This window comes from Lactuca saligna, chromosome 7, assembly GCF_052625555.1.
Source record: "Lactuca saligna cultivar CGN05327 chromosome 7, ASM5262555v1, whole genome shotgun sequence".
In the NCBI taxonomy this organism is placed as follows: domain Eukaryota; kingdom Viridiplantae; phylum Streptophyta; class Magnoliopsida; order Asterales; family Asteraceae; genus Lactuca; species Lactuca saligna.
In genome coordinates, this window is record NC_136423.1 from 54,147,426 (window position 1) to 54,173,120 (window position 25,695).

Genomic DNA, 25,695 nt, shown 5'->3' on the forward strand with positions numbered 1-25,695 from the left:
TGTCTTTTTTTTTTCTTTTCATTTTTTTAATTTAATTTTTAAATAAAATGACAATTACACATAATCTCACTAATACAAACACGACATACCAACAGCCGAAAAAAAGAACCCAAGAAGCTCAACCTTTAACCACCATTAAATCAATAATCAACACCACTACCATCACATCTCCCACTGTCATCCACCAATTGTCAGAAAAAGAAGCTCATAAATATTCATCGGGATATAAGAAATCTCATCAAGAGAAAATAAGCAAGCTTTTACACGATGAAATCGATAAGATTAAACTCAAATTAAACAATCATGACATTCGCACCTACGGCTCCCAGAAAATCCCCATTGGTGGACACTTTAGTTTCCTCTCTCCAACCAATGTTGGTGATTGTCATATTAATGGAAGGAGGATGAGGGAGCAAAAGAGCATTTTAGTGAAAAATAGACAAGTATGGAAGGAGGATGAGAGAGTAAAAAGAGTATTTCGGTGAAGAGAGAAGAAAGAAATAGAATTAGATAATTGAATATATCAACGTTTTTAAAATATTTTTATTTAGGTTTCAAACTTTTTAGGGATAATGACTTGAAAGGGTAACGAACTTTCAACTTTTATCACATTTAGTCACTAAACTTTTTTTCGTTATCTATATGCCATTGAACTATTGAAACTGTTCACATTTTACCCTTATGACCGACTATTAACGGTCATAAGGGTAAAATGTGAACAGTTTCAATAGTTTAGTGGCAAATTGATAACGAAAAAAAGTTTAGTGACTAAATGTGAACAAAATCGAAAGTTTGTTTCCCTCTAAAAAGTTCAATGACTAAATGTGAACACACTTCCTATTGTATTATGTTTTAGGAAAATTATTTATTTTTGTTTAATTGTAGCAACATTTGTTGATGAAGAAATCTATGAAATAAAAAAAAAACAAAATGAAACATCCGGATTTCCAGGTATCATAATTTAAGTATTTTTCTTTTGAGTTAGGAAGAGAGACTCAACGAGTTGACGCCTCAACTCGTCGAGTAAGGTCGCGACTGATGACTTGGATTAATGAATGGACTCGACGAGTCGGTGAGGCGATTCGACGAGTCTGCGCTGTTGGCAGAAACCCTAAATCTTTGGGCCCGAGCCATATTTAAAGGAACTTATGACCTTCAATTGCGACTACTTTTCCTATAAGTGAGAACCCTAACGAGCTTGAGTGTGTAGAGTGAGAGGAAGAGCTATCTTGAGATTTTTGGTGTGATAGATCTGGACCCTTCTAGGTCCAGAGAGATGAGAATATGAAACTTTAGTAGAGTAAACCTTGGGGTTCGAAGTTATGAAGCATAACCTTAACCAGCAATGTGATGAAATAAAATGATGAGAGATAGGTGATGATAGAAAGGTGATGATAATTAGGTAAATAGATGATGATGAATATGTGATGTAGGATGAAAGGAGATACCATAACCTTAACCAACACTGTGGCGATGTAGTCATCTACCAGAGTATAGATGGCGACCACGGACTATTCTAGACAGCCCAGTGGAAACACCAGCAGGCCCATAACTTGTAGGTGATGAATTACAATTTCAGGCGATATTGTAACTACGTATTCATGCGATGATACTCTAACCCCTTACTATGAATTACGAGTTCAGACGATGTTGTAACTATATATTCATGGGATGTCACAAATTTCGCATGCCAAACCAATGGTCATAATTCACATCAGTAAGAATGATCCATTTTTTTGTAAAACCAAAATCAGATTGGAAATTTTGATTTTTTATTTTGGAAAATGTCAAACCATTGGTTTTTTATTTCGGTTTTGGTTTTTTGTTTTTTTTTTTAAAATATATTTTCAGGGTTTTGTTTTGTTTTTTTTTATTTCATAGATTTCTTCATCAACAAATGTTGCTACAATTTACAAAAATAAATAATTTGCTAAAACATAATACAAGAGGAAGTTTGTTCATATTTAGTCATTGAACTTTTTAGAGGGAAACGAACTTTCGATTTCGTTCATATTTATGTTCACATTTTACCCTTATGACCGGCTGTTGCCGGTCATAAGGGTAAAATGTGAACAGTTTCAATAGTTCAATGGCGAATACATAACGAAAAAAAGTTTAGTGACTAAATATAAACGAAATCGAAAGTTCGTTACCCTTTCAAGTCATTATCCCAACTTTTTAAACATTTTTTTTAACTTTTCTAAGTTGTAAATGGGCCTTACACATACACATATGTCAAATCAATGATATTCACTTAATCCTTTTTAGTAATATGTAAAAAATTAAAAAGCTATAGGAAAAAAGGTTGTAAAAAAGTTGTGGAAAGTGTTATAAAAAATTGTAAAGAAATACATAACAAAAATTGTACAGATACTCTTTAAAAAGTTGAAAAATAAATAAATAAAAATAGGACAACTTTATATAAAAAAGTTCATACCAAATTTGTAACAAAAATTAAAATTTGGGTTAAAGCTGTAAATATATAAATAAGCTAGTAAACTTAAAATAAACTTCAAAACACATAAAATCTGAGTTTGTTGGCTACTTAACAACAATTTGTTTAATAAAACTAGTTATACCCTAACAAGAATCCAACGACGATTGTCAAGTTAAGTTTTGATCTAAAAACTTACGATTTTAACATCCAATAAGCGAAAAAAAAAAATTCTCACGCTATGACAAGTCTTTAGTTTCAAAAACCGAAAGAACGTCACAAGCCAATTCATATTGAAATGAAGCTTTCTTATTTTATCGACGATTTCTTAATTAATATCAAGTTAGAAGAAAAGTTAGATGGTATTTGTTTTTTGCAAAAATCGTTTATGTCTATATCGCGCAAACAACACACCAATATTTGGCTTGCAAACTGTTTGATTTTTAGAAAATCACATGCCTAAAATAGATCTACACGGTTGCATCTTCTTGACACATATATAAAGTTATGTCTTCTAGGCGTTTCTAGCCTCTTTTTACCTCTTTTTATATTATTAGTTTTATTGCCACAAAAGACCGTAAACTTCATAACCAATTTTTTATATTTTGTTTTCAATGAATATCTTTTAATAACCATTTTTTACAATGAATATCTTTTATCATTGGTTATATACAACTTATTGGTGGTTTATACATTAAAAAAAAAAAAAAAAAAAAAATTAAGATGTAGTTATAACAAGTTTATTTATATTTCAATTCACTTTAGCAGGTTACAGGTTACAAACGTTATAAAACAAAGTTTTTTTTCTAATAGACTACATTCTACATATGTTTGATTACAGGTGTTAAAAAACAAACACCTTAACACCAAATAAGAACCAAGCAACAACACATACATTACAATAAATAATGAAACGTATATTATATTTATTAACAATTACACAACATATTTTTTGGAAAAAAGATGAATGAAGTAGAATACATTTGAATTTGTGTCGTCGTGATTAACATGTTGAAATTGATGAATTGAATTGGTTAACTAGTGATTAATTCTCGAAATGGTTAAGTCACAATACAAATTCAAGCCTAAAACTGATCTTAGTAGCAAATAAAGCAAAAGAAGATAAAAGTATCATACATTGTTTTTTAAGTTGTCTAAACAATAAACCAAATACCAAAGTGATGTTTAAAGGAATATCAGGAGTACAGATCACAAAGCAATTGATTCCTTATCATTCAAAATTGCTTAAAAAAAAGGCAAAGTTGTGTGATTTAGCATCCTACTTGCATCGAGTTTTTTACATCTTTAACTTTAATTTATTATATTCGAGTGTTGTAATTTGATAAATTTATGTGGCAATATGTTAGTTCAAAGATAAAAAATCACTTATATATGATGCAAATAACATAACACCTTTTATTGATTTAGTTGACTGGGATCCAAAAGGTAGAATCATCATTCAATGAATCTGAGTTAGCAAACTATATAATTAATACAAACTTTAATATTAGTTGGTATATTAAATTAAAGTTTTGCGAAAGTAATGAAAAACTATATATAGGAGTTTTAGGTATAAAAAAACATAAACAGTGACAAGAGTAAAACACACAAATCAATTTAGCAAAGAGTCATCGTGCTCAATACGACTTAATCAACTATATTGTGAGAGTATATAAAGAGTTTTCTTGTTATCTTTGAGCAACCAAATTGTTTAATTAAAATGAATTTAAATAAATAAATAATAACTAACAAAAAACTTTATAACAATTTTAGTAACTTGTTTCAAAATTAAACGATTTCTTTAATTTCGCTATCACTAAATACGAAATAGCAGTCACTATCACAACGTAGCATATAGATAGCTTGTCGCTATTTACCCTTGTTCGCTATCAACAACTATGTCTAAATCGTAGTATGAGCATGATGATTTTTTAATTCATTATGTAAAGAATGTGGATGACATATTAAAACTATTATATACCAATGTTGATATATAATACCAACTATGCTAAAAAAAGTTACCAAGAACATGCATTTAACAATCAAATGGAGTAATTCAAATGTGAGATGCACAAATAACTGGTGTTCCAAAGTTATTATCGTTTTAATTTTAATTTCAACAATCGATAAGTTTTTAGCCTGTTGAAAAATTTATTAGCTTTTCTTTTAACAGAACTAAAAAGGTATGCATTTCTAATAAAATTATTTCTATTCAATCGTAAACAAAATAGTTCCCTAACAAGAAAAAAACAAGTTAATGTATGCAATGTGAAATATCTACAATCACACATTTCAACTTGCCATAGTTATTATCTCAAAATCTGAACGAAATGAAAGACATGACAATGTTGGGTTGGAAAACATACTCCATTAATAAACAAAGAAACTTCATTATTTCGATAATCTCATCGTTTATTTGCATCGACATTGTCGGTAGTAATAAACACTGTAACCCATCGGTTTTAAATGAGAACCTAAATAGCCAACAAACGATTTCCAGTTTGAGAAAAAAAATCAAATTTCTCTCACATTTGATAAGTCTTAATACATAAAACTTGAAATTATTATTTATAAAAGGTCAAAACATGATTACATGTTCTTTCGAATACCCATCAAATCGTAAAACCTGACAATAAAATGTAAACCACACCTCTACTTATGATTGTTTCATCCAAAACGGAATAAACAGAAGATGGTAACTAGATATTACGAAGCTCCATTCATTCCCATATAATGGAATCAAATAATTCTAGCTGATATTTATCATAGTCTACCTAATCCTTTATCAATTTATTATAAAAAACATAAAAATCATAAACCAACTAAAAAAACATAGATAACTATAATACATATACAGACTTACGATGACTCTTTATATGTTAATTGAAAGATCTTGAAATGTAACGGCCTCGAACGCATAACTTTCATAACACACTTTATTGTAATGTAATAGACAATTGGGTTAGGTAATGATTTGACATCAATACTTGTTGGTTTACAAACAAATATGAATTTTTATTGATATTCATTTCGATTATCGCATTCACCAGGAGCGAGTCTGGGCAACGAAGATGCTAAAATTCCAACTTCGGTAGAAAATTAAAATAAAAGGTCTTCGTACCACATGATGGTAGAAACTACGTTTTATAGTTCTCCATGTTTTTTTGTTATATAGTAACACAAAAAATGACATTATATTTTCGTTTGTAAGATCAAGTACATGAGTGTTGTACATTAGTTTTTTAACATATTGACTTGTACAACGTAAAATATCAAACAACTTTAATGATGTTCTTAAAACAATTTCAATGAACGGCTCATACTCCAATGATGACAGCTATAAAACAATAAAGATAATCAAACATTGTACAAGAACACCCACACAGGATACTTTCATGAATTTCATTTACTCCTATAGGAAGATTAGAGCATTTTTTTTGTTCTAAAACCTTGGTTTATATTTAATTTTCAATTGGCACTTGTATGTTTTCTATCATCTTTGTTTAAGTGTTTAATCTTTTTTTGTTGTGAATCTTTTTATGTTTGTTTTTTGTTATGTTACTTATATTGGCATTTTTGTACAATGTTTGATTAGTTTTTATTGGTTTACAATTATCATCATTAGAATCTAAGTTGTTCCCTGAATTGTTTCAAGAACATCATTAAAGACATTTGATATTTTACATTGTACAAGTAAATATGTTGAAAAACTAACATACACCACCCATGTACTTGATCTTTAAAAACCAAAACTAACGTACAACCCCCATGCACTAGATCTTTACAAATGAAAAAACGTCATTTTTGGTGTTATTCATCAACGAAAAAAACATGGAGAACTATAGGGCATAGATTATACCACCATGTGGTACGAAGATTTTTTACTTTGATTTTCTACCAAAGTCATGTATAATTGTAGCATCTTCATTGCAGGAACACATTGGTGAAATGTGATAATCAAAATGAATATCCAGAAAAGTTATTATTTGTTTGTAAACCAACAACTATTGATGTCAAATCATTACCTAATCTAATTGTCTAATACGTTACAATAAAGGTTGCTATGGTAGTTATGCGTTAGAACCCGTTACATTTCAAGATCATTCGATTATCATACACAAAGTCATTGTAAATTTGTATATATATTGCAATTACCTATGTTTTTATAGTTAGTTTTATGACTTTTATGTTTTTTTATAATGAATTGATAAATGATCATGTGGTATATGATAACTTTCAACTACAATTATTTACTCCACTATATAAAAACGGATATAGTTTCGTAATATCCAATTTTTTAGCCTCTTTTTACCTCTTTTTATATTATTAGTTTTATTGCCACAAAAGACCGTAAACTTCATAACCAATTTTTTATATTTTGTTTTCAATGAATATCTTTTAATAACCATTTTTTACAATGAATATCTTTTATCATTGGTTATATACAACTTATTGGTGGTTTATACATTAAAAAAAAAAAAAAAAAAAAAATTAAGATGTAGTTATAACAAGTTTATTTATATTTCAATTCACTTTAGCAGGTTACAGGTTACAAACGTTATAAAACAAAGTTTTTTTTCTAATAGACTACATTCTACATATGTTTGATTACAGGTGTTAAAAAACAAACACCTTAACACCAAATAAGAACCAAGCAACAACACATACATTACAATAAATAATGAAACGTATAATAGACTACATTCTTCTCATTTTGTTTATATTTTGGGACAATAACTATGCCAAATAGAAATGTATGATTATAGATATTTCATATTGTAATCATTAACAATTGTTTTTTATAAGAAACTATTTTATTTAATATTGAATACTTTATTTTGATATAATTTATAGTTTAATCATCAAATTCTGTTGTTTTATGTATTATTTTTATTTAATATATGTTTTGAAAATTTTAATAAAATCATTTTAAGACATTACTATAAAATTACTTTTTATATCTAATTCTTTATATTTAACACACACATATATATATATATATATATATATATATATATATATATATATATATATATATATATATATATATTAAATTAGTTAATATGATTTAAATAGAGATGTTAAGTTTTTAATGTATCAAATCTTGATACAAGATTACATATTACATATAAAATGATTATGTAAAAAAAGTTAAAATTAATCAATCTTTTGTCAAAAATTATATGTTTTATTATGAAACTTGTTTTGGTAAATTTATTAAAAGTAAAGCAAGTAAAATTATTGTATCTTAAAAAAACAACCTATATATTTGGAAATCAACAAATCAACAACAAACATTTATTAGTTGAAGAATCTAATTAAATCGAGTTTTTTAATTTTGCAGTTGTGATTATGGTAATACTATTAGCAACGTACTTTGAGATTTACTTTAGGGATATTTACCCAAGTTGATGACCAAAGGAAGCTCTGGATACCAAAGATTGAAAAGTAAATTCGACCTACTTTTAAAAACACTCTTCGATATTTGGATTTGAATTGTACACAAAACATAATCATGCTTTAAAACATTTTTTTTTTCTAAATTTGTTAGTTTACATAGATTTGGTTTAATATTTAATGATTTGTTTAATATTTTACTAGTTTTATGAATTGGTTTAATATTTAATGATTTGTTTAATATTCTACTATTTTTATGAATTGTCTTTTTGCTTGCTTACATTGATTCTTTCATTATTGATTACTTTTTAAATTAATTTGTACTTTCATGATAATTTACCACATAAATTTATCAAAAATACAATAGGCAAATGATATTAAATTAAAATATGATGTTCGAAATAAAAAGAATCAATGCAAGTATGATACAATTTCATACACCTTCGCATTTCCTCCTAAAACGAGGAGAAAACAATTGTCAATTGCATTCTTTGCTTATACCTAAAGAGATCACCCTAAAGAAATTGTCCCTATAAATAGTCATTATTAATTACAAAAATGGTCCCTATAAAAAAACTAATCTTTGGTCTAACTAGAACAAAAAAGCATAAATGGTCCCTATAAATGTTTTTTAATATTTGGTCTAATAGGGACAAAACATAAATCCAAGAAGAAATAAATTATAGTAAACTAGTGTAAAATAGTAAAAGTATTTATTTGTTTCCAGAAAATAGTCCTACATGAGCTTCATTGTACAAAAAAAAAAAAAAAATTCCATATCATCTTAAAATAACAAAAAAAAAAATGTAATTTTTAAAAGTACGATGTTATTAATGAATTTTTAAAAATAAACCGAAAAATTAAAGCTTTCAATGCACAACACAACACAAACACCAAACATACATTATGCAATAATTTTGTTTTGAAAACACATCACAATAGACAACACACACTTAACATACATTATGCATAAACAAAAAAAAACACAGGGAATGATTAATCAAAAAAGCATGAAAACTAACCTGACATTCTGTTCTTTGTTGTAGAGACAAACGTATTTTGGAGCTGTATACAAAATACAAAGATAATGAAAACATAAATTTATAAGAGATTAACATTTTATGGATACATCGATTCCACTTTTAGGATTTTAGTTAAAATAACAAAAATCAAATGGTAGTAAACAGAAATTAAACCGAAATCAACCTGTGTGACTTCACAATCAAAGATTGTGATTAAAAATCTAAAAACAATATCGAGATAATCCAATAAAAGTCTAGATGAAATCCGATCGTAATAATCTTTTACAAAATCCAAAAGGTGAATTGCCACAGATGGAATATGTTATACATAATTTGAAACCTTAGAGTATACTAAAATCATTAGAACGTCTCAAAACGAAGAATCAAACTAGATAAACGAAAAGAAAAATTCAGGAATATCACAAAAAGTTAAAAATACGATCACATACTTTGAAGTGTGTATTTATCGGAGGCTCAGATCTGTTTTACGATCGGAACAAGAGGATTAAACCGCCATGGCTGCAAATACAGAGGTTGCATTCTTACAATTGCCGTCCTCCGATTATATTGCCCTGCCAAGCTGCGGATAATCTCAAATCATGTCCCGATTTGACTCAGATCGCTTTTAATCATCATAGCCTCTGGGTTTAGGGGTGTTTGGATGGGGAATTGCATGTCATAACTTCAACGATTTTTCTCTGTCTCTCTCTATATATATACATACACACATACATACATACGAACATATATAAATATATATATGTATGTATCAGAGGGTTGTTGGAGTTTGAAAGAAGACAATGGAAATCATCGGCATGGAGAGGCGGCAACCACCCTCAGAAACCCTTGTTCCTCTCACTGCCTCATTCTCATACTCTGAGTCGTAAAACAAATATCCCTAATCGTCAGCTGGTTATTCATACTATATGCCTCCGCTTTGATTTTCCAATTGGATCTTCACTTTTCAAATTTACAAAATTAGTCCATTTTGTTAATCTAATTGTAGTTTAAATCAATGTTTTAAAATTCGGTTTTTTAATTGATATTATCGGTTCATGGTTCAATCAGTTGAATCGCCGAATCAACCTGGTTTATGGTCTTTTTTTATTTCTATTTTCTAACATAATACATAGACATATAAAACAAATAATTTGATGTCCACAAAGTTTAAACATTGAAAAACATATCAAAACATGGTATAGATCAATCTAAACACAATCAATAACCCAACAAGAACATGACTCATTGAGACCCAATAACTATTTTAATCCATTAAAACCCAACAAGAGCATACATTAACTCAAAAACTCCACAAAGCTTACACCTTTATGAATGAGGGACCCTAGAAATGTCTAGATCTACTAGATTGAGCTCGCAAAACAGCCCTAGCTCACCAAGACCAAGCAAAAGGGACTAAATGGCCAAAAACCAACCCAAAGTAGATCTATGAAATAAGAAGACAAGATCAAAGCTTTTTACCTCCAACAGACTGCAAAATATGGAAAACCTCTAGATCTACAAGCTCCAACAAGCTCCAAGTTCTTCAGGTAGTGACTCTTCAACAAGCTCCAAGTTCTTCAATGTAAACAAATATGCTCAAAGATCCTTCACAATGACTTAAATGCTCCAAAATATGGCTAAAGGTCGTATTCTAGGGTTTAGGATGATGAGGGATGGATACAAGATGAGGCTCATGAAAGAAATGGGGTTTAAATAGGGTCGAGGGTCCTAATTTAGCGTTTCATGACTGAAGGGAGTGCGCCCCACGTACCCCTTGGTACGCTGCGAGTACCCAAAGACCACATGTGATGACTTTTCTTTATACACTGGGCGTACCCCAGATTTTGTTGGGCATACCAAGCTAAGCACGCGCATGCATCCTTGCATGTAGGGGACTGATCTGCCAAATATTTCCTCTATGGGCCAAATCTACCAAAATCTTCAAACTACAATAACTCCCTCATCCTAAGTTCGCTTCCAACGAACCTTATATCCACAAAAAGGAGGCGAGAATCCCTACGCTCCTAACAACACACCCAAACCTTAAATCCTCCGGAACAAAACCCAAACTTCATAAAAGACCGAGATATCAAATTACAGTCATACCCTTGGCTTCCGAAGACACAATCGAATACATGGATCACTTATACCTTCGCAACTACATCCGAAATGGGGCAAATCTTTCCTTTCTCGAAGCCCTAAGTCCCATGACAACTGATGATTGGGCCGCAACCCCAAGCAATGAGGCAAATCTGAAACCAAATGTTACAACTCTCCACCACTTAAATTAGATTTCATCCTCGAAATCACTCCTTACTAATATACATAACAAAACAACCATTATGAGGAACACAACCGAGAGAGTATGCGCATAAGATAACCTTCCCAAGACAACCGAAATTTCCATCCTGAAGAAAACAAAACCTAAGTCCCCGAAGGAACCCACTTCTACCTCTCTGAAACCTAAATTCCGCATTGGTCTGACTTCCTGACAGAACGCCCACGCTATAACATTACCAAACCCAACCTTTATCAAATAACAGACCAAGATACCCGTCTAACCCTGATCATCTTGATGCTACGAATAAAACAAAATCACTGACCATGAACAGCTGCAGAACAGTTATACTTGACAGAAGGCTTAGATAATGCTCCGAGTAGAATATTCATCCTTGCAATGGTTAGACTCAAATGAGAGTTGCACAACAGGGTCAAATCAATTACTTTGAGATTATTTAATCCAACTGCAAGTGACTTAGCACTTTCGACCCACAAGCTACTCCACGCACACGAATCCTCAAATCACTACTTTTGCCCAAAACATCATGTTGCCTCTTATCTACTTTCCAAATTGACTAAGACCTCCGTGATCCCAACTTATCTTCCAACTATTATAATATCGGGTTTGCGACTAGTTGTTGAGCCAAGGAACACCCTCATAGTCGCCTCACACGACTTTCGAAAGAAACTTTAACAGGCAAAGCTACCTAAACCACCTCAACACCAACCCGGTGCTATGTTGAACGCCACAGGACCAACCATGATCTTGTCTCATACCTGGTCTCCCACGACCTACCATTCCTCGATTCCAAAAACATTGTGGCCCTCTCACAGCCTTGTGAACAGACCTGCCTTGGCCTAAACCATCTGAAGGAATCCGTGAACAAGTCATAGATTTCCCGTAATATCATCGTTGAACAGGGACTGATGAACGCTACGGGCCACCCTGCAATCTTACAACATGTCACACCTCCAAACAAGAATGACGGAAACGTTCGGGGGCGGAGGACATCATATTCAGTATCATAACGGGTTATAGTAAGGAAAGTACACACCACCATATATATAAAGGTTTCAAAATGTTTACATAATTGTATTTGTTACATGTTCAAAAGATAAATACATAAACATCTTTAAAAAGAAATAATTCACGCCAGAGCGTTAATCCCCAAAAGTTGGTTTCCAAACCTGCTTAGCGGTTCCCTGAGAATACAAGTTATTTCAAAGAAAAAGTGTCAACAATTAAGTTGGTGACTTCATAAGCGGTTTTGAGAAAATGTATGTCATTCCAAAGTTCGTGCGTTTTCCAAGAAAATCCCTTATTTTCTTATAAAAGTATGAAATGCATATGAATGTTCATGTCGTGAATTGTAAATGGTTGTACCAGGAAAATCCCTTATTTTCCTATTAGTTGATTGTTTTGGATACAGGAAAATCCCTTATTTTCCTAAAGTAACAGGCAGTCTCTAATGTCCAAGACCGAAAATCGCAAGCAACTGACATGCTTAAAAGGTTGAGGCATAATTTTATATAATAAAGCTATAAGAAGATCGCACTTGTTAGATGAAGAATAGTTTTAATAGCTACTCATTCATAAAATCAGAATGCCATAATAATTGTCTATCCGGTGAGTTTTATAACCATAATAAGCATAATATGCCTGTGGCGACGGTCTTCAGGCGTCGAAACGTTATGATAAACTGTCACCCAAAGAACTGTAGCTAATAGTCATGGTGCGGGATCATGACTTCCCGTATAGATCTATACACATTTGACACGGTCTCCAAACGGGAGACTCTGGTTATAATAGACAGGACTTTAGGTAGTACCTTTTAACAAAAAGGTAACATTGAAGATGTAATCATCTCACGGATTCTCAACTAAGTCTGTATTAAAATAATAGTTTTGTATGAAATGTTTATCCTCTTTCACAATGTTTGACAAAGAATAAATCATAAGTTCTTTGAATGCATAAAAATGGTTTAACAAGGATGACTACCCTGGATACTATGTATTTTGTATAAATCTAATGCATGCAAAGTATAACAAGAGTTTTCACGTTTTCACTCGGGATCAACCGTGTGTTTACTTGTATTCTCCCCCGAAATGTATTAAAAGTACATTATAAAGTATTTGAAATTGTATAAAAGGGGGTATGAACTCACTTGATTGAAGTGGTTGTTTTGAAGTAGTCAAGAGAAGAATCGAGCAGAACATCAACTAGTGAGAGTTAAATTCTCGGGAATCTCGGGAGTGTAGAGCTTCCTTCTGATCTTGAGTATCAAAACCGGGGTGTCGGGATGGCTTCGAGTGGAAAAACGCAGAGAAAAAGTGCGGGAAAAGAGAAGAATTGAACAAGAAACTCGGAACTCTAGCCTCCCTTTTATAGGAGGATGAACCGCCTCCGTACGCTGGGCGTAGCGTACGTCAGCGCTTACATCAGCCTCCTAACGGACGATGGGATGTCTGCTGCCGAAGGGACTACGCCCTTATCAACTGGTACGCTGGGCGTAAATCAATTTTTAGAACTTCTAAATTCTATAACTCTCGCGTACGAGTTCCATTTCTGGCATTCTTTATATCCACGCGTAGGTGAGGCTGTACTCTACAACTCTCATTTAGACTCCGTCGGCTAGTTTTGAATTTATTTTTAATAATATCTTTTTAGCAGGCCGAGACTGGAAAAGTCCGTTAAAAATCCATAGCTTCTTCATCCGGCGTCCGATTTTATCTGTCTTTTTACCGTTGTATTACTATGGTCAGGGTCTTCAACTTTCGTTTAGGTTGTTTCGGTCAAAAATCCCTCGATCTCTATTTCGAGTTTTTAGTTGTCTACTGCTACATCCGAAACTTCGAAAAATTATAACTTCCCAATACGAAGTCAGATTTGGGCGTTTTTTTTTATGTATGTTCACGGTTTAATGATATCTATGATTTTCATTTAGATACTTAAGGTTAAAAAAGTATTTTATTAAAACTTCGCGTTTTACGTTTAATCGTATTGATGGTTTTGTTGTGAATCTTAGGTTGGTTATAACTCCTTCTTTATAATTCGGATTTTAGTGTTCTTTATATTTTTGGAAACCTTATCACGATATCTACCACATAGTGTACTCAAACGGAGTTTTTTTTTAACATTTCATCTATAAGAGGGGGGGGGGGTATTAGGTTGTTTCCTATAAAATGGCAACTTAATGGGTGTCCACTCTCACCCACCGCTTCCTTGATCGGTGGAGGGTCGTTAGCCGAACGGGTAGGACAAGGACTTATAAATTCTCATTAAAAGTATGATGAATATTACAAAGTAACTAAATGTTTTATTAAATTCCCAATCTTCGTTACTTTAGGAAAAATGTGAATAAGGTGCTAATCCATTAAATTACACTTTACACTTTGTTTAAGTCGTTAGTGGAGCGTGTGTGGTTAATCGACACACTAACTTGGACCTAACAAGGTAGGTAAAGGGTGACTTAAGGTTTATCATAGTATCGGTGGAGCGTGTGTGGTTTACCGGCACATTGATTGAGTGATAAAATTTAAGGGTACCAAGTGATTTGCATGGTTACTTCACACCTCGTTTTGTGATCCTCGGTATCCCAGTCACAAAACTTGGAGGGCACACTCGAGATTGAAACATGTCTTTGAAAAGTTCATTGGATCTCAAAAGAATCTAGGAATTTCTAAGAACTAATTAAAAACCTAATACTTATATTTCGTTTTTCATGGTGGAAATTGGTGAATCGTCATTCACCAATTTCCATTAAATTACACTTTACACTTTGTTTAAGTCGTTAGTGGAGCGTGTGTGGTTAATCGGCACACTAACTTGGACCTAACAAGGTAGGTAAAGGGCGACTTAAGGTTTATCATAGTATCGGTGGAGCGTGTGTGGTTTACCGGCACATTGATTAAGTGATAAAATTTAAGGGTACCAAGTGATTTGCATGGTTACTTCACACCTCGTTTTGTGATCCTCGGTATCCCAGTCACAAAACTTGGAGGGCACACTCGAGATTGAAACATGTCTTTGAAAAGTTCATTGGATCTCAAAAGAATCTAGGAATTTCTAAGAACCAATTAAAAACCTAATACTTATATTTCGTTTTTCATGGTGGAAATTGGTGAATCGTCATTCACCTACCTTTCAAATATGTTATAGCTTGGATTACGGGATACCTCTTCTAAGTTATGATATATTGTGATTGGATCCTAGCCTTAATATTACATTTGGGTGTTTTATTAAAGATTCTCTTAATATCTAAACTAATATTGTCCTCTTCTTTCAGATGTCTTCAAACAATGCTGCTTCTGGCTCTAATCCTAATGGCTCCTTTACCCTTATGAACTTGTGTGAGAAAGTCACTTTTGATGGATCCAACTTCAATGAATGGATCAGAAACATCAGGATGATTACCCGCTATGAGGACAAAGAATATGTCCTCGATAAGGAGCTTAAGGAGATTGATGAGACCATTGCAGCTCCCTAGGAGATCGCTGACTTCCAGGCACATGAAAGGGATGCTACAAAAGTGGCATGCATCATGTTGGCCACCATGACAACGGATCTCCAAAAGTCCTATGAGGACTTCTACCCTTTTGAAATGCACCAAGATTTGATGGAAAGATACCAGCAAAGTGCACGACAAGAGAGGTATGAAATCATTTGCTCCATGATAACAACCATGATGAAGGACGGGGAATCCGTCATGAGCCACATGCAGAAAATGCAAAGGTATGTGGATCGATTGTTGAAGCTTAATGTGAACTTCCCTGAGGAGCTTGCAATAGATATCATTTTGCACTCCTTACCATCGTGCTATGATCAATTCCGCATGACGTATCACATGAATAAGGAAGAGGTCACACTCAGCAAACTTCAGGGACTCCTCAGGACCGCAGAAACAGGTCTTAAGGGTAAGTCGGTTGTTAACACTCCTACTCCAAACTCCTCCCTGGTTTTGGAAATCAGGAAAGGTCGAGGGAAGAAGAGTAAGAGCTCTTTGAAGGGTACTAAGTCTAGGACCCTTGATGGATCTTCTTCAAGTGGAACCAAGAAAGGTTTCGTCACTCCTTCTTCTGACCCAAAAGAGCCCGAATGCTTCCATTGCCATGAAAAGTCACATTGGAAGCGGAACTGCCCAAAGTACCAGCAAGATGTGAAGGATGGAAAAGTTAAACCCAACCATGGAGGTATTTACACTATCTTATCTAATAAATCACCCCATTCTAACTCTTGGGTCCTTGATACAGGTTGTGGTATTCATATGTGTTCTGATTTGCAGGGACTAAGAAGAAGTGAGAATGTGGAGCATGGAAGAATAAACTTAATCATGGGGAATAGGAAAGCAATACCTGTCACCAAGACTGGAGTTTATACTTTATCGCTAAGTAGTGGGTTTAGTTTAGATTTGAATAAATGTTGTTATTCGCCAGAAATGGCAAGAAATATTATTTCCTTTCATGCATTGTATAAACAAGGTTTCACCTTTTCATTTGATAATGAAGTGGGTTCGATTAATGCTTTCTTTAATAATGTTCTTTATTTTAAAGCATTACCTTGTGATGGTGTGTATGAAACTGTATCTGTGGTTGATAACTTAGGAAATAATGTATTGTGTATTGATTCTGTTAATGATAATAACTTGGATAAAGCATCGTTATGGCATTGTCGTCCTGGGCATATAAGCAAGAAATGCATAGGCCAACTCCAAAGGGATGGAGTCTTGGAGTCATTTGACATAAAGTCAGATGATAGTTGCGAATCATGCTTACTTGGAAAAATAACAAAGTCACCCTTCACAGGTTCTTGTGAGAGGGGTGAAGGTTTGTTGGATCTGGTACACACGGATGTGTGTGGGCCCTTCAAACATGCCACAAGGGATGCTAATCGTTATTATTTGACTTTTACTGATGATTACAATAGATATGGATATGTCTACTTAATCAAGCATAAGTTAGAGACTTTTGAGAGGTATAAAGAGTTTAAACAGGAAGTCGAGAATTAATTGGGCTGGAACATTAAGATGCTTCGATCCGATCGAGGTGGTGTGTATCTTAGTTCATAGTTCCTCGACTATCTTAAGGAATGTGGGATTGTCTCACTATTAACACCTCTCAGGACACCGCAGTTGAATGGTGTGGCTGATAGGCGTAATCGAACCTTGTTGGATATGGTTTGTTCCATGATGAGTCGAGCTTCGCTACCAATCTCATTTTAGAGGTATGCCTTAGAGACTGCCTCCCATATCCTTAATCTGGTCCCTAAAAAGAAAGTTGCCAAAACTCCTCATGAGATGTGGACTGGCAAAGTACCCAAACAAGACCACATCAAGGTCTGGGTTGCGAGGATTTCGTGAGACGCGAGACTCATGATAAGCTCGAACCTCAAAGTGAGAGGTGTATTTTCATTGGCTACCTACAATAATCCTTTGGTTACCTCTTCTACAGACCTGGTGAAAATGTGGTCTTTGTAGCAAGGAGGGTTGTCTTTCGAGAGAGATAGTTTATAAGCCAAGGAAACAGTAGGAGGCAAGTTAACCTTGAAGAAATTCAAGAGTCAAGTGGTGAAGGAATTTCGAACCCTAACACTCAACTTGAGGAGGAAACTCCTGTTGAGCCAATTGACAAGTATGTACTGATGTGTGTAAAACCAACTAGTTTTAATCCTACTAACTTAAACACAAAGACAAACACACAAAAGGCAGTGTACCTATCGATTAGCAGTTTAGTTCAGGTAAGTAGGGTATCGAACACAGGGAACGGTAAACAATTAAAATAGATGCTAATATTATCTAAATAAAACAAGTAATTGAAAGGGGGTTTTCTCTAGTTTTGCAAGACTAGAAACTTAAACAATTAACTAAAACTTAAACTAAGAAACTAAGAGCTAAGCAAATAAAAATCAACTAAACTCAATAATAAAGAGGACTTCTGTTTAGGTTCGACTCATTTGTTCCCATGGATGATTTCAATGTATCGGATTAATTCTTCATTGGCTACCGACTAAGATGATTAGTTTCACGTTTGCTATTACTAATCCCTAGGAAACAAATTAACTCAAGCAGTGGCCAGTTGTCTAAATTAACGAATTTCTTAGTTATTGATTCGGGTTAAATAAGACTTGTAATGGTTAATTAAATTGGCCCTTCAATTAACCTCTTGCTGATGTTCATCAAACAATCTCACACATTAACTTACCTATCTTCTAGTTAATTCTAGTTTCACATTCGTTATTCCTAGACATACAACTATGTGGTCACAATAAATCATATGAAATTAATAACTAAAAGATGTTCATACAACTTAATTACTAATTTATTAACAGAAGAATAGTTATTGTTAACACATAAGGTTCTTTAACAAGCTTAATAAAACATAATCACCAATTAAAATTAATCCTAATCAAATAATCAATCCATGTTCACAAATTCATCTACCTAAACAGAAGTTATGAGTTTTTAGCTCATGATTACAGCAGAAACAAGCACAAAAACGAAATCAATTGGTAAAAACATAGTTCAAACAAGATATTAGGTAAGATTAAACTTGATTTTGACTTGATTCTCCTTAAAATTGAATGTAGGGTTGATTCCCTTGCTTCCCACGCTCCAGCAGCACCTTTAGTCGACAATTGGCCTCCAAGGGTTCATCTATATGCTAGGGTATCGATTTGAAAGTCCCTTTATATAGATTTTCACAAAACAGAGGCTACTCGGCGAGTCCAGTGACCTACTCGGCGAGTCCGTCACTTAAAACCCGTGTACGGCAAATCAGCGCGTCCAAAATCGCGAAACTTTAGACCAACTCGGCGAGTAATCGACCCTACTCGCCGAGTACGTTTGGAATCAGCATTTTCTCAAAACACGAAAGTCATCCGAAATTGTGTCTAGTTTTCAGAACATTTTGAATCTCATCAATCGAAGTTACGGTTCATGAGATATGGCCAAAACACTGGCGAGGGGTCAAGCTGTCCAGCAACGTCCTTCTTTCTTCAAAATCCAAGATCCAAGCTTCCAATCGCTAGTTCCGCTTCCTTTTCCATCCGAGCATGTCATCATTGCTGAAAAATTAAATTCTAAACTAATTAAGCACCTTTTGTTCATTAAATGAGACAAAATCAACATAAAGTATTAAGATAATGCATGAAGTTTATAACTAAATATGCTCATATCAGTACCTATGAGGCGTTCCACAAGGGTTAGGAACGCACCTGAGCATTACTATGGATTCCATATTACTTCGGAAGGTGATACACTTATCAGTGATAAGACACTGATAGGTATGGATGAACCTAACAGTTATGCGGAAGCCATGGCAGGCCCTGAGTTAGCCAAGTGGAAAGAGGCAATGGCCAGCGAGATACAATCCATGTATGACAATCAAGTTTGGAACTTGGTTGAGAATGTACCAGGTCGTAAGACTGTAGGGTGCAAATGGATCTTTAAGAAGAAAACCGACATGGATGGTAATGTACACACTTATAAGGCACGACTGGTTGCAAAGGGTTTCTCACAAACTCCGGGAGTTGACTATGATGAGACCTTTTCTCCAGTAGCCAAGATTAAGTCTATTAGGGTTATGTTAGCCATAGCTGCATTTCATGACTATGAAATATGGCAAATGGATGTCAAAACCGCTTTCCTTAATGGAAAGTTGGCTGAGGATGTTTACATGAGTCAGCCAGAGGGTTTTGTCAATACAGAGTACCCTAATAGAGTGTGTAAGCTTGCGAAATCCATTTATGGATTAAAGAAAGCACCTCGCAGATGGAATCTTTGCTTTGATGAGAAAGCACCTCGCAGATGAGAAACTCAAAGAGTTTGGATTTGCTAGGAGTGAAGATGAATCTTGTGTATATGTCAAGGCTAGTGGGAGTATAGTTAGCTTTTTGGTATTGTATGTGGATGACATACTACTCATAGGAAATGACATCCCAACTCTACAAGAAGTTAAGTCCTAGCTTGGGAAGTGTTTGACCTAGGAGAAGTTGTCTATATGCTAGGGATAAGGATCTTGAGAGACCGGAGTAAAAGACTAATTTAACTTAGTAAGAGTACCTACTTGGATAACGTGATGAAGAGGTTCGGCATGCAGGACTCCAAGAAAGGAGAGTTATTGATCCAGAGTAACACCAGATTGAGTAAGACACAAAACCCTGGTACTGAGGCTGAGATAGAAGAAATGAGTCGAATACCTTATGCGTCGGCAGTAGGATCGATCATGTATGCTATGACGTGTACTCGACCTGATGTAGCCTTTGCCTTGAGCATGGTTAGCAGGTATCAGGGGAACCTTAGGAAGGCACACTGGACTGCGGTAAAGAATTGTTGGGATTTGAGCATTCTAACACTCCTAAGTGTACATGCAACCCTAAATACCTTGGATCTATGTTTTCTCTATTATACATACAAAATATGAATATCGAAGGTATTACCCTATCTAGCATACAATCACTTATACTTGGGTAATCAAATGGATAGAATACATACCTTTGTTTGATGTAGCTTGTCTTCATGAAGCTTTAGTGCCTAGTGCCCCAAGTGTGACACCTCAAATGGTTCACACAACATCATATGCACTTGGAAAGACTTGAGAGAATTCCACACTTCATAAAATCGGCTAGCCCTTTTTCCTCATACATAGTGTCTGATTTTCCCAAGAATATGATCTTTATATAGTGTTAAAATTAGGGTAAACCCTTAATTGTCATGGATTTCCATTTCCTTGGATCCATGGGTTCAAATACACCATGGAGCATCCTATGGGTTTTATCCCAACTTGATAATCCATGCAGCATTAGCCCACTATACAAGTATGGATGATTTACACAATCAACCCATATATTTAATTAGTCTTCTTTTGATCACTTAATTAATTCTAAATTAATTCTTGATCAATACTAATTAAATAATTCTATTAATATATTAGAACTTATAAAATATTAATAATCCTTAAGTGTTATTTCTCTCATTATAGTCTATCCAAATGCATGATGCCATGCAACCCAAATGTACCATGCCGGGTCGGGTCAAGTCTTACCAATTATAGTTATGGACTTTGACATAAATCCAACAGTCTCCTACTTGGATAAGTCTAAAGCTATTATTGCGTATGACTTCAAGAACCGACTGGCAATTGTAGCTCTCAAAAGCTTCTGTCGAACTCTGAACTTGTCGAAGAACTCTGACCTTTGTCAATGACTTGTCCATTAGATAAGGGATCATATATTCCTCCCTTCTAGATATTATATGGACTGAGACATGGATTACAATCATTCTCTCTGTCCATTTGTTGTTTCCCGATTTCCGATTTATGACGACTGACTAATTGAACAAATCAACTCAGTCTTGGCCTGGCCGAGCACTTCCATTTGTCATCATCAAATCATCGAGGGGCTCACAGATATCGCTTTTATCCCGAAGGTAAAAGGAATGGATAAACTTCGACTCATATGGCTTGTTCTACTACTTGTTGAATCATACACAAAGGCACGTTTTATACCTTCGAGTTACCGAATGTGTTTTCGTGCAATCAATGTACAACCAACTCATAGTAACAACTCATATCTCTAGGTTTGAAGAATATATGATATTATCGTCTCATGATCACTCATGATAAAATCCATGAAGTGATTCCAATGAGTGCGGGTTGAATCCAATACTCAGAACTTATGAGCACTCACGAGTGTTGTAGCCCTATGTCCAACATCTTAGACCTCTACAAGCCAACCCATGACAGCCTTAATTCATATCTACATCCAACATATGACCGACTGTGGATGCTTTGAATAACTTAGTCATCCAGAACAATGACCTAGTTATTCTGGAAGTTAAAACATGCAAAGTGAAACACAATAATAATTGAATCCAATATGGTATCAAAACCTATGAACATAAATAAAACACCTTTTATTTATCACCATATGATTACACATTATTCATTGTATACTGTTTCAGCTATCAACTTTATTCTAGAATTAAAACAATAGTTGTCCCATGCTCCAAGCATGTACACTATGTTTTCTAAACACTAGTCATACCATACACCAAGTATGCATACTATGTTTGTCTATGATCTTAACTTTGTGAAATAGATCAATTGAAAATAACTCCAATGATCCTCTTTTCACAGTCCCAAATCCTTACTGCAAATGCAAGAATTCCAAATTCATGCCATTTACTGAATCTGTTAGATTCTAAACTTATATGCATTGATCCTCTTGTAATGATTATGCACAAAGTTAGAAAGACTTGAAAACAACCGTTACAGAGCATTCCAAATGAGATCAGCTCCTTGGAAACATCCCTCTTGCATTAAGTTTACTAATCTTACATAGATTGAATAATTTCTAACTTTGAAACATTTCCATATTCCATTTTGACTATCACTTCTGAACAAGAGTTGCCTCCTTACAAATTATGTCAATATGGTCCTTCCAGAATTATCACTATACTTCCAACTGTCCTTGAGAAACCAATCTTTGGTAAACCTTAGATTGTCTTCGACAATTGTTTAATCCTTTTAGTCATATCCAATTCTAGAACTTTTCCCTTCTTAATGCCCCAGGCATTTGGAAATTTTTTAGAAAGGATGAATATAGCACATGTAATCGATCCGATATCCGAAGCATATGGGACACGATTCATGATGTCTCACATAAAGACTAAACCAGTCTTTTGCTATAACATTTCCATTTCTATTTGCCAAGTTCTCATAATTCAGATTATGAAAAGGGATGTCGTAATCATAATCGAATTTGAGAACGCAAATAATGGACCCATATATAGAATTTCCTTATGTTGAACCATTCCAACATGAAATTCATATATATATATATATATATATATATATATATATATATATATATATATATATATATAAATACGATTAAAACCTCAATATAAGCTTTTAGATTTGAGATGAAGTATAATTTCCTCTCCCTTAATTATAGCAAAACAACTCTTTCCCAATTGAAACTTTTTGTTTTCTATAATTAACATTGCTAACTTGCAATACTTATCATAATTATCATGCTCCCACTAACATGATGATTATTTGCATAACACTTATGCTCCCACAAGCTTTGACATGTACTCAGAAATCAGCTGGACTTCTAGAAATCAATACTTTATTGACTTTCTTACCAAAGTTCAGATTCCTGATACTAGATTGCTTTGATAAAACTTTATCATAATCATACACCTTATCTTAGATAGCTCACATGTGTGTCTAAATAATTTTAAGAACTATGAAAAGGGATGTCGTAATCATAGTCTTGAGTGTTTAGACATTTGCCACTTCTCACAAGTCCATGTTAGTGTGCCGGTAAACCACACATGCTCCACTAACGACTTTGAGAATGCAAATATCACAATTTCTATCTAACTAAAATCTACTTAGTGAAAGTGTTTCCTCACCATCTTTTTCTTGAATCGGAGAGATTCCTTATGACACTTAGATTTAATAGTGTATGTGTTCTTATCCATGTGAATTGTCAAAACCATAGTCACAAGACAAGGATAATGACAAATCCAAGCTCATATGGACTGAACTCAATCTTAATTTCTTGCCATCTGGCAGCTCAAGGACCTGCCATTGCTTCCAAGTTATCGTGCAACCAATTGAGAACTCTAAGAACTCATATGCAAAGCCAACTTTAATTGGAATGGGCACAAAATATGTCAACATGATAGGTTATGAACCTCAAGTCGTGTGCTAGTGAAGAACTTCAAGTTTTATTCTTGATTAGTTCTTGAGACTTTCAAGACCTTTAAGACTCCCACTGTCCTCTTGACATATAAGACTCCCTTGTCAAACATCTAAGAGATAGTGTGGATTCTTATCAAGACAAACACTTCACACAATTGGCCTTAGTTGGTCTTTGTTTTATCTAAAACATCACAACTTACAAATTTCAAATGTACAGGAGTAGAAAACTTTTACTCTTACATTTGACATGTGTTTTAAACCTTCTCTAAGACATATCACTCAAGTTATAATCTTGGAGTATGACTCTAAGACTTGTATTGGAACGAAGTATGACTCATCTTCTTGATTTAACCATTTCAACAATTGAAGATTTCTCTTCTTAGTCATAAGAATGCACTAAGATTTCCTTAGAGAACTAATTGTGCTATGGTTTCTTGATCATTAAGATGATCACAAAAACTGATACTAAAGTACTCTCCCATCTTTTTAGATTTGAGAAACTTTTATCTTTCTGCCTAAATTGATTATTCTTATTCGCTCTGCCATACATTTGAACCTTTTCCAATGTCTCAGAATTACATTTAAGCTTGTAAGTATAACCATATTTACTGGACTATAGTAAATTATGACGAATAGTCTTATCGATCTTTTGTGGTGGACTATGACCAGTGCACAAGAATGTGTACTCGATCCCTTAGTCCATTACTTGACTCATACATCCATGTGAACAAGTAGTTAGTCTTAATTTTCCAAAGATGAAAAATTCTCATTCATCATGCTATAGAACTTGCAAGATTCCAAGTTTCGGTCAAATTGAAACTTGGGTGATGAGGATCTTTCCTTATTTAATGACTCAAATTCACTTTCCAATATTGCTATCAGTGGAATCTTATAAGCAACAATTTTCCATAAACGACATTGTAAGGATACATAAAATAAATAAAATAAAATAAAATTTTCCTTTTACTTTAAAAAACTCTGCGGAAAAACTTATCCTTACAATGCATATGAAAACTTGTTGTTATCTATTCCTAAACAATATCTCATAATTCCTAAGAAGTAGCTCAAGAATCCGATCTTCAAACTATGCGATAGAAATCAATCTACACAATCAGATTCAACATATTCTTTCTTTAAGTTCCTTCACTTTTCTTTGATTCTTAAACATCAACATGTGACCCAGTCACATCATGTATCAAGAATCTCAGAATACAAACTTATCAATGTTAGATAGTGAACTTTACCTGAAATAGAGTCAAACTTATTGACTTTAACATCTTTAGGTAAATTTGGTAGCTTCGCAACCAATGCCCCTTCCTTTGCAATTTAACATATGGACGCTTTGGTAATGGAACATGGGACTATCACACACTTAGCCCTTCTCTTTACCATTTGGACAACCAAGTTGACTATGGCCGATCCCTTTCCATTGGGAAGAGAGAGCTTTATTGGATATCATGTGTCACTATTGTCAATGTCCATAAGTTTTGGAAGTTGATCTTAGCAAATAGATAAGATCATAAGGGTCTTGTCATAGTCTGTTTCATAGGAGTCCCAAAGGAACTCACTATGTGACTTAGAAAATGATTGAACCACCAACTCTCTCAAGAATTTGACACCCGACTCTCCCAGCTTGTAAATATGTGACTCCATCTACAAGATGTGACCACACATAGACCTTTACTTGCCAATAGGACTTGAGTGACCTTAAACCTTTCAAGAACTTGTGGGTTAAGGAGAATAATTGTAGGAGGTGAAAGAAGTATGATTTCCATGGGACATCATCTTCATTTAGGAAAGCTTGTTTCAAGAGATTTGGGAAGATCATAAATGTCTAAACCAGACATCTTTTTG

The 25,695-nt window shown here is 33.8% G+C and overlaps 1 long non-coding RNA gene across 2 annotated transcripts; it reads right to left on the reverse strand.

The window, feature by feature from the left end:
- Positions 1-3,204: 3,204 nt before the first annotated feature.
- Positions 3,205-9,813, reverse strand: LOC145006151 (uncharacterized). 2 transcript variants are annotated; one of them, XR_013662815.1, is made up of 3 exons: positions 9,303-9,798; positions 8,854-8,896; positions 3,205-4,908 (listed from the first exon to the last, which is right to left on the reverse strand). It is a non-coding gene; the product is annotated as an uncharacterized LOC145006151 (long non-coding RNA). The 2 variants fall into 2 exon arrangements; XR_013662814.1 differs by lacking the exon at positions 3,205-4,908 and having other exon boundaries at positions 8,670-8,896; positions 9,303-9,813.
- Between the last annotated feature and the right edge of the window lie 15,882 nt (positions 9,814-25,695).